This window comes from Centropristis striata, chromosome 15 (genome assembly GCF_030273125.1).
Source record: "Centropristis striata isolate RG_2023a ecotype Rhode Island chromosome 15, C.striata_1.0, whole genome shotgun sequence".
Classification (NCBI taxonomy): domain Eukaryota; kingdom Metazoa; phylum Chordata; class Actinopteri; order Perciformes; family Serranidae; genus Centropristis; species Centropristis striata.
In genome coordinates, this window is record NC_081531.1 from 6,304,069 (window position 1) to 6,313,381 (window position 9,313).

The following is a 9,313-nucleotide window of genomic DNA, read 5'->3' on the forward strand; positions in this document are numbered from 1 at the left end:
TATAAGTTAACTTTCATGAATTTTGCATTGAAGTGAATGGGACGGCCAAAAAAAAATGAGCGAAAAAGAACAATAATTGGAGATTTTTAAACGTCTACTTCTCCGGCATAATTTCACCTAGAGACTCCATTTAAACTTTAAACAGTAGACACAAGTCTTGTGTATCGGTGTATTAATCCACGTTTCGATAGGTCATATAGTTTTTTATCAATCCCTGTTCAATGACCATGATCATTTTTGGAGAAATTCTGAGATTATAATGGGTGTGTATTGCATGGAATGTTCGTGTCACAGTGTGTGACAACATCGCCAGAGTGTAGAGGGAGAGAAAAAACTGTCAAAAACTAAATTTGAAAACTGCGCTCCAGGCCACAAATTCCACTCTACAGAAATAATTTATACATAGAAATGTAGGAAAATTTGTCTTCTCACTCACAATCCTCTGGTAAAGCTATCAGAGTTATAGTTTGGCCGTAGGACGCACAGATGAGCCACCAACACGCACCAACAGCCTCATTGGCTCCCATATTAAAAACGCAGGAAGATTTCTGAAAAATGGAGATGTAACAGTTTCTTTAGATCGCTCTAACAAAGCTATTTCTTCATATTTCTTTAAAAAAAACCCATATGTAGACGTTCAGGAAGAACTCAGGACGCTCAAAGTGAAGTCGGATCAATGATAGGTATTATGGTTTTGCCAAAAATGCTTTCTGTTCGAGGCCAGAAATTCCAGTCTGTCCACCTCTGGCTGCTGTCACTGTTCCGGGCATTGGCAGTTGGTGGCAATTAATTCTGTTGATTGCTCTGCTTTGATTGCCTTTGATCTTTGATGTTATTACAGTTACAGATACACACACGTACACACATGTGCGCGTAAGCGCGCACACTCCTTTTCAAATACTTGAAAAGGAGTGCTTGTTGTAGGTGTGCTCCTTGTATATTATATGGTATTATAACATTACTAGTATTAATTGTTTGAAATCTCTGAAGAATCTCATCATAGTGTACACACACCGGCAGTAGCCCCCGTGGCCCTTTCAGAATTTCCCCAGAGGAAATTTTCTAGTTCTACTTGTTACTCGGATTTAGTGCTAAATTTTTACCATATTTTACCGTGCATTAAAAAAACCCACAGAAAAATCACACTAATTCTTTTAATTAGCTTTCAAAAAATGCTCTCCCGAGAATGAAACGGCTACTGTGAGGCTTTACAGTGATGCCCAATTCATGCATTTCAGACTGTTTAGGTATGTTCAAATAAAATAGGTGGAAAAAAAGTGACACACACACACACACACACACGATTGCATAACTTTAGATAGAAGACATATTTCAAACTGTATTATGCAAAGCTTCAACATGTGGAAACACATTTGACAGCATGTGACCAAACCTCCCGGACTAATTGTAATGTATGTGAATGGTAATCTCATTCACCACAAGTTTAACCTCACTGAGTGATTACTTAATCTCTATCAAGTCATTATCATAATCATTTCAGACACATGCCAAACAAAGCCTACATGTGTTGTTTATTGTCTTGTTGTTTCCCGGGCGGCCTGGCTCCTCCCGAGGCCGGCGCTGGACAGCGATGGCTCACTGCATCTATTGGATTACGGGAGGGATTTGAAACCCGGATTAGGCCATTGGGCTGTGGACAGCATGGGGGCTGCCTGAGCTTTTTGCATCACAGGGGTGTGTTAGGGTGCGTGTGTGTGTTTGAGCGGGAGGATGGGTGGCGTGTGAAAGGAGGCGTCCCTCCACAGTGTGCAGCCCGTCTCCTCTTTTAGTCTTTTCTATTGTCTCTGTCCGGACCTTCAGACATGAACCTGTTCTGCTTCTCACTGGTAAGATCTTCTCAACTGCTGTACTTTTGAAGTTTGTATCACTTGTTTATAGTGCGTGCAGCCTGAGAGGAGCTGGTAAACTCGCTGTGGGAGACACTGCTGCTGATGTTATTGTTGTTGACAAGGATCTGAGACGGTTTCTCTGGGGAACGAGACAAAACTGACAACACTTTCCCTCTTTGTAAGATTCATTAGGTTCCTCAGATGTACTCTTCCTTTGCTGTGCTTGCATCCACTGCACTGTGCTAGGTTTAATAATGTTTTAATAGTAATAGTAATGTAATGATACAACATATAACAGTCTAGCAGTCAGAGGATACAGAGTACATTTACTTTAAACGTATATTTACTTAACAGCACTCAATAATGTGATAATTAATAGAACAAGAAGAGATATTACTGCTGATTGAGTTTGGTGGAAAAAAACGGACTTTGTCAGTGTGAAATGCTTTGTTGTTGCATGTGATGACATTGATTGCAGTGACATGGAGGCACATGTTCATTCTTAGTGACAGAGTGTAGTGGTAGCTGTTAATACCTCTCTGTGCCACTCAGTGCCAGGTTTGGGGCTTTGCTCTCAGGTAAAACCCTAAATATAGCAACACAAACAGAACAGAATGTCATCAGCCTCATGGACTGAAAACTGTGACAATATAACAGCATGAGATGTTCTGCTCACCTGAACAAACTATGACAGATCTGTGTCACTGGTTTCATAACTGATCTCATTAGTTATGGTTGAAAAATGGCATAAATGTATGTAATTTTATATGAAAAAGTAAAAGTAAAAGTAAAAGTTGAGAAATCTGCACAATTCCCCAATAAGGGAAGATGCTGTAAATACAAGACATGTAAGCTGAAACTTTTATCAATAGTTGATGTCTTGCACACATACATGTGTGGACTGGAGAGCTTACAGTGCAACAGTCTTAAGGTTAACATGAGGTTAAGGTGATTGGACTTCTAACTGCTCTGTGCAGAAACAAAAAGTGGCTTTTGTGATCCAGCAGAACGTCTTCTATACTGTGTTTCATCCCCATAGGTTTCCAGTGAGCTCAGTTTAAATACTGCATGCAGTACTGCCTTACAAAGACTAACTGCAGTAACTACATTTTTGGCCGAAATTGAGTTATAACAAAAAATGAACTCCTTGATGTCTGTTTTATCTTGTGACGAAGTTTTAGATTTCAAATTTTCTTTATTTCAGAAAAATAATTATATAAAAATTGTCGTAACTATAAAATTCAATTCAAAACCAAAGCAAGTAAGTTCACTAACTGATACAGTGTAGCCTTGTATTTCTTCATTGTGTTGAATAGTGAAGACAAGAATAATAGACATTATGAGTTTATTTGATAGGGAAATTATTATCTAGATAGTGAGTAAGTAATAAAGTGAGGTAAAATTGTATTAAGACTAAAATATAGCATTACTTTATAGTATTAAGTCTATTATACACAAATCTTTGAATAAAGTTGTAAAGGACTTTTAACTACACTGAAAACAAAATATAAAAGCTGAAAGAAGACAACAACATTGTAGTTGCTGCACTCTGTTATTGCATTACTATTAGATCCTTTTACAGCAAAACCAGTGTGCAGTAACTACATTTTTGGGGTCAAAGGTCAAATCATGATTTATGAGCTAAAATGACATCATCAATACTTGTAGAAATAAGTGTCATATCACTTACCTACCTGTAACTCATTTGGCTGGCCAGTTTTTTTTTTGTGATCAATTTTTTATTGGTTTTTCCATTTAGTTTAAAACAAACAAACAAGCAGGTGTGGCAAGCATCAATTGGGCAATAATAGCAGCAGCAACAAAGAAGATAAAATGGTAGTGTAGCATAACAAACAAACAATAAATAAATAAATAACAATGGCAATACTACCAACCAAACATATCAACAATAAGAATAGATTAGATTCGACTTTATTAATCCCACAGCGGGGAAATTTCTTTGTTACTGCGGACCACAAAAATTGCACACAAAATTATTTCCCTTTTAGGTAAAGATAAAAAATAAACAATCCAATAGAAAAAGACATTTAACAATATACAATATACTGTATAAAACTTAAATTATGAAGAATGAAGAATGTGCAGAGTGCAAATTATACGCAGAAAACCTGTCTCTTTTGCTTGTATTTTCGGTTCCTGGCAGCTTTAGACTTTGTTAATTAAAATAAAATGAAAGATCTGACTGTGTGATGTAAGGACAGACTGAAAGATGCTAAACAGAGACAGAAATTAATGCATAGGAAGTTGACATATTTGAACCAAAATCTCCTGGACTTCAGAGGTTTAAAAAAACATTACCAAACGTTAAAGCAGTTTTTCTCAGTTTTACCCTTTGTGTTGTTACTGCGGTTAGGCTTTGTAGGGCAGAGTACTTCTCCCACAATACATAATCCAGCCTTTTCTTCTCACATGGCCAGACATTTGGACTAAATCAATGTGTTGGTGGCAGACTGCTGACCTGCAGTACTCTCAGACTGAGCAAATTAAAAACAGAAAGTACACCAAAGTGCGATGAATATTGATTGTACAGTGACGAGCGGTACATGCAGAATAATTACACCAGTGTCGAAGCCAGAGCTTTAGATTAGAAGACATGTTCAGCTCCCTGATGTAAAGCTTTTCATTGATTTTGTATTGTGTAGTCAGACTGATGATTGATTCTACACAATTCCTCCTTGATGAGCCTCAACAACAGGATATATTTAGTCTTTAAGTGCACTGTAGTGTCTGAACTCGGCTGCTGTCATCATGCAGACTTGTCTTTCCCCAGGAGGGCTCCACAGAAAGCATATATGAACCTCCATACCGCCAATCAATCAAGGAAGTTCTCCCCAAGTACCAGTGCAGCCCTTCACTGCAGAGGTGCAAGACTGAATGGGGAGGCTCGGATCCATCCATCAGTTCTGTAAGTCAATTATCTTTATGTTTCATTCAGAATAACCATAGACTGTATATAATTAATGGACGTAGTCAACGTGATGTCACCCATTGGTTTGTGGCCTGTTGGAAGCATCAAATTCAGCGTTACACTCATCGCCATCTTGCATCGGCAACTTGTTTCTGATACAGGAAGCAGACCATATTTGGATTGTTTAGGAGTGAGAGGGATCTGATCACTGACTACAGCCTCTCTACACCTCAACCTGACTGAGAGAAGCTGCTGCTAATTCATGTTAGCATTAACTAGGATGTTCATTTTGGCAAAAAACAAAAACAAAAAGTACGTTACTGACCTCAGAAAACTGAACAGCGACTCCTTGGAGTGTCTGTCAGTCCAACCAAACACTGAACAAGACATTTTTACTGAACAAAACGTTCAAATAAACTGTCATTAAGTGAAAATACAGTGAAAGGGGCAAAGTTATGAGACCAAACCGCTAAACGTCCTTTTTTATATCTATATAACGTTATATATAACTTTATTGACACGTTGCCGTGGATACGCATTGTTCTGCTTCTCTCCTGATGACGGCTCGCCTTGTCAGTGACCTGTCAATCAAAGGTAGCCCCGCCCCAAATCATACGATTCTTTATCTTCTATTTTCTTCTAAATGGGGCCATTATTTGAACTATTTACATTAAATTGTCTTGAAGAAGATTTTTTACTAGTGATTGAGACTATAGTGTTGTCCTAAAAAAAATTCTGAGGTAATAAATCAAGTGAGAAGTTTTCTCATTTTGCATTGAAATGAATGGACAGAAATGTTTTTGCAGCCAAACTTAGCGCCCCCTGCTGGAATTTTCAGTAGAATGCAGTTTAAGGCACTTCCTGGTTTGCCTCCCTGCTCAGACCCTTTTATGCTGCGTTTGATTGCACTCGGAACTTGCAAAGATCCGACCTCCGAGTCGGAAAAGTGCAATAGAACGGCCCTTGAACTCGGGATTCCAACTCGGGAATTTGGGTAGGATCCAAGCAGCCCGAGTAGGTCGGAAATATGTGGAAAACGTCAAAGCAAAATGGCGCCACACACTGTGAGATGTAAACAGTCAATTTATCTTCAACATTTAGTCTGTTATGTGTTTAATTTAGCTTTTGTGTTGCTAAAAGTGTAGGATTACTTTGTAGTGATATTTGCACTCCCACTCTGTTAATTAAAGAGTTTGTGTGAGCGTAGTAGGGATGAAAAAGCACAGTAAAAGTGTAGAAAAAATTAAAGTTTTTCCATATTTAAACTACATTAGTCTATAAGGTGTAATACTTCACTTCTTTTTATTATATCCAGGAAACTGATACGATTTAATTATATTTTTGTCTCTTAAGACCACCTAAAGCAGTGGCACTCCCAATCTAGTTGTATAGTTGACTATATAATGACAATAAAGGCTATTTGACTTGATTTGATTTGACGTCACTAGATGAAAAGTTCACCACATTACAAACTCACCAAAGTGATTACAATTCTTTCCAACAGTCTCATGCTGGCACTAGAGGAGTCAGGAGATTATCAAAGCCAGCAGGATTCATTATTCAGGCCTCATTTTATGCCTTTCTCCTCTCTCTTCGTGTTGAGAGATTTCACAGCATAGATGAAAACTGTGAGCTGCTTGGCTCGGGGCGCCTGATGAAAAGTCAGGTCAGATGAATCATCTCAGCTTCCTGGATGTCTGCACTGGATTGCATGCCAATCCATCTAGTAGTTGTTGAGATATTTCAGTCTGGACATTGCAACCATAGACCTCCACACCTGCTACAATAACCGTAGCTATAATAATATCCGTCCCCCCCACTTTCCCTACATAAGGCGACAAACATCGTCTGTAAACCAGAGGATTAATGTTCCGTTAGTTAGACTAATTTACATTGCAGCGCACATAGAGTCCGGCGTTTATGTGGTATGGCTAACGGTGCGTTCAAGGTCTACACAAATTTCTGAATTTTCGACATTGTCCTGAGCTCCAAGTTCCGACTTTCAGTGTAAATTGAACACACCGTATGGCATTATGGTAAGAAAACCAGCCTTCAAAATAAACATGTAGCTTTCAAAATAAGAGCACATCGATGTGTTAGCAGAAACCACCACAAAATTTACAAGAAGACTGTCAAAATATGACGCCTTAAATAAAACAGAACCCTTATTCTCCTTTACAATAATCTTTAAAAATATGCAATGATTACGATGGAATAGTGGCATTAGAATGTGCGAGAGGCACCAAATTTAGGCTTTTAGGGCAAAAATTTATCCGGGGGAGTATGCCCCCAGACCCCCCTACTTTGTTTGGGTTATTATATTATAGTCCATTATAGTCTCAGAAAATTCTGAGGGAAACACTGGTTCTAAAGGCTTGACAGTTGTGTCTGTCTTTGTTCCCACAGAGCACCACCAAAGTAAAGAGGAATAATAGAAGGTACGTTAGTTAAGCTTCTCTGTAGTCTCAAATGTATTTAAGTCATTACAATCAACTTATTTCCCATTATAAAATTCAAATATTTGTCATTATCATTTGTCATTTTAGGTCATGTGTGCCAACATCACCCTTGGACAATGAAACATTAGGTTGGTAAAATGATCACAGTGACTGATGTTCATATTTAGAGTGCTCTTTTTTTCTTTTTTCCCAGATTTCATAACTTCAAGCTCACCTTAATCTTATATTTCATATTAGTGTATACAGTTACAATGTGACTGCTGATCAGCTGTTGCTCCTCCCCCTCCATCTTTTGTCTGTTGCAGACAAAAATATTAATTACACCTGCTGGATGTCACCAGGTAGGAAGAAGGACTCATCTCCTCAAATAAAAGGTAATAATAAAAGTGCTAGACTGAACACTTCTCAGATAGAAAATGGTGAAGTTTGCTGGCATTGTTTGCAGAATATCTGAGATCACTGCTCATGTATTATAGATCTCATTTGTATTTTACTTTGAACCTTTCAAAAACTGAACTGCTGGTGAGAAACTTAGGGCTGATGATTAATGACCAACTGAACTTTTCCAGTGATGTCGCCTCAGTTACCCGGTCATGCTGCTTTGCACTTTACAACATCAGAAAAATCAGACCTTACCTAACTCAACATGCCACTCAACCTCCATCCTGACACAAGATGACAGATGGAAGCTTGTAGTTTTGTAGTTTTCTTACGGATCCAACATGGCTGCAGCAGATGCGAAGCTCTCTTTGGATCTAGCTGTAGACAGTGTTCTAGATAGTTTAGAGCGAAAGTTTATTTTAAAAGAAGAACAACGTTTGACTTTAAACTCCTGTTTCACCACCAAAAAGGATGTTTTAGCCTTGTAAAAATAAATAATCTTGCAGAAAGCGAGAACTGGAGAAGCAAAGCAGCAAGCAACACTCTCTCTCTCTCTTTCTCTCTCTCTCTCTCTCTCTCACACACACACACACACACACACACACACACACACACACACAGACACACACACACACACTCAGTAGACTGTGAGCTGAAACTACAGAGCAGCCAGAGTCAGAACATGCTGCAGAAAGCAGAATTGAGCATTTTAGTCTCAAAGTAGAGATGGGCTAGTCTGGCTATGTAAACATCAATTTCTGTCGCTCTACATACGTCATCTGGTATAACTGATACGATTGGCTAAGAGCTACGTACAGACACTTTTGATAGACATTCATAGGGCCCTAGAAACGGCTCTGGAGGATCGTAAACCACGCCTCCTCTACGGAAAACATAAATTGGTGGTACCCAGACTACTCTGCAACCTGTTCGCCCAAGGCAATCCAAACTCTTGGCATTTCCTGTTCCCCGCTTGTGGAACACACTACCAGTTCCTACCAGAGCAGGGGCGTCCCTCTCTGCCTTTAAAAACCTCCTGAAGACCCTTCAGCTCTTCAGAGAGCACCTTCTCTCCTAGCACCACACCACAATTCTTCCTTATTTTGCACTTATTGCTGCACTAATGGCTCTTACTGCACTATAACTTGATTGTCCCCCTTTTTTCCTGTAAGTCGATTTGGATAAAACAGGGTTCGTACACTTTAGCAGTGCTCAAATTCAAGCATTTTGCAAGGACTTTTACAGTCCATTTTCAAGCTTTTCCAGTATCTTACACCTGTTGTAAATTGCATGTTTTAGATGAGTACTTATATACTAAAAGGGGGAGATTTCACTTATTATAGTATATAGTGTATAGTATTACACTTTTAGGAGGAACGGTCTTCATTTCAGATAGGCTACTCATTATTTTTTACATTGAACATGTGATTATCTATAGTCTATAGATGGATATAGTCAGATTGCAAGAGAAATACAGTAAGAATTTCAAGCATTTACAAGCACTTTATCTAAAATCCAAGCACTTTTTAAACCTTGAAAATACAACATTTAAATTCAAGCATTTTCAAGGATTTCAAGCACCCGTACCAACCCTGATAAAAGCATCTGCTAAATAACTAAGTGTAAATGTTTGACAATACATGAATGATAAAGTATGATCTGACTGACTGGATTGATCCTACAGAGATGTGCAA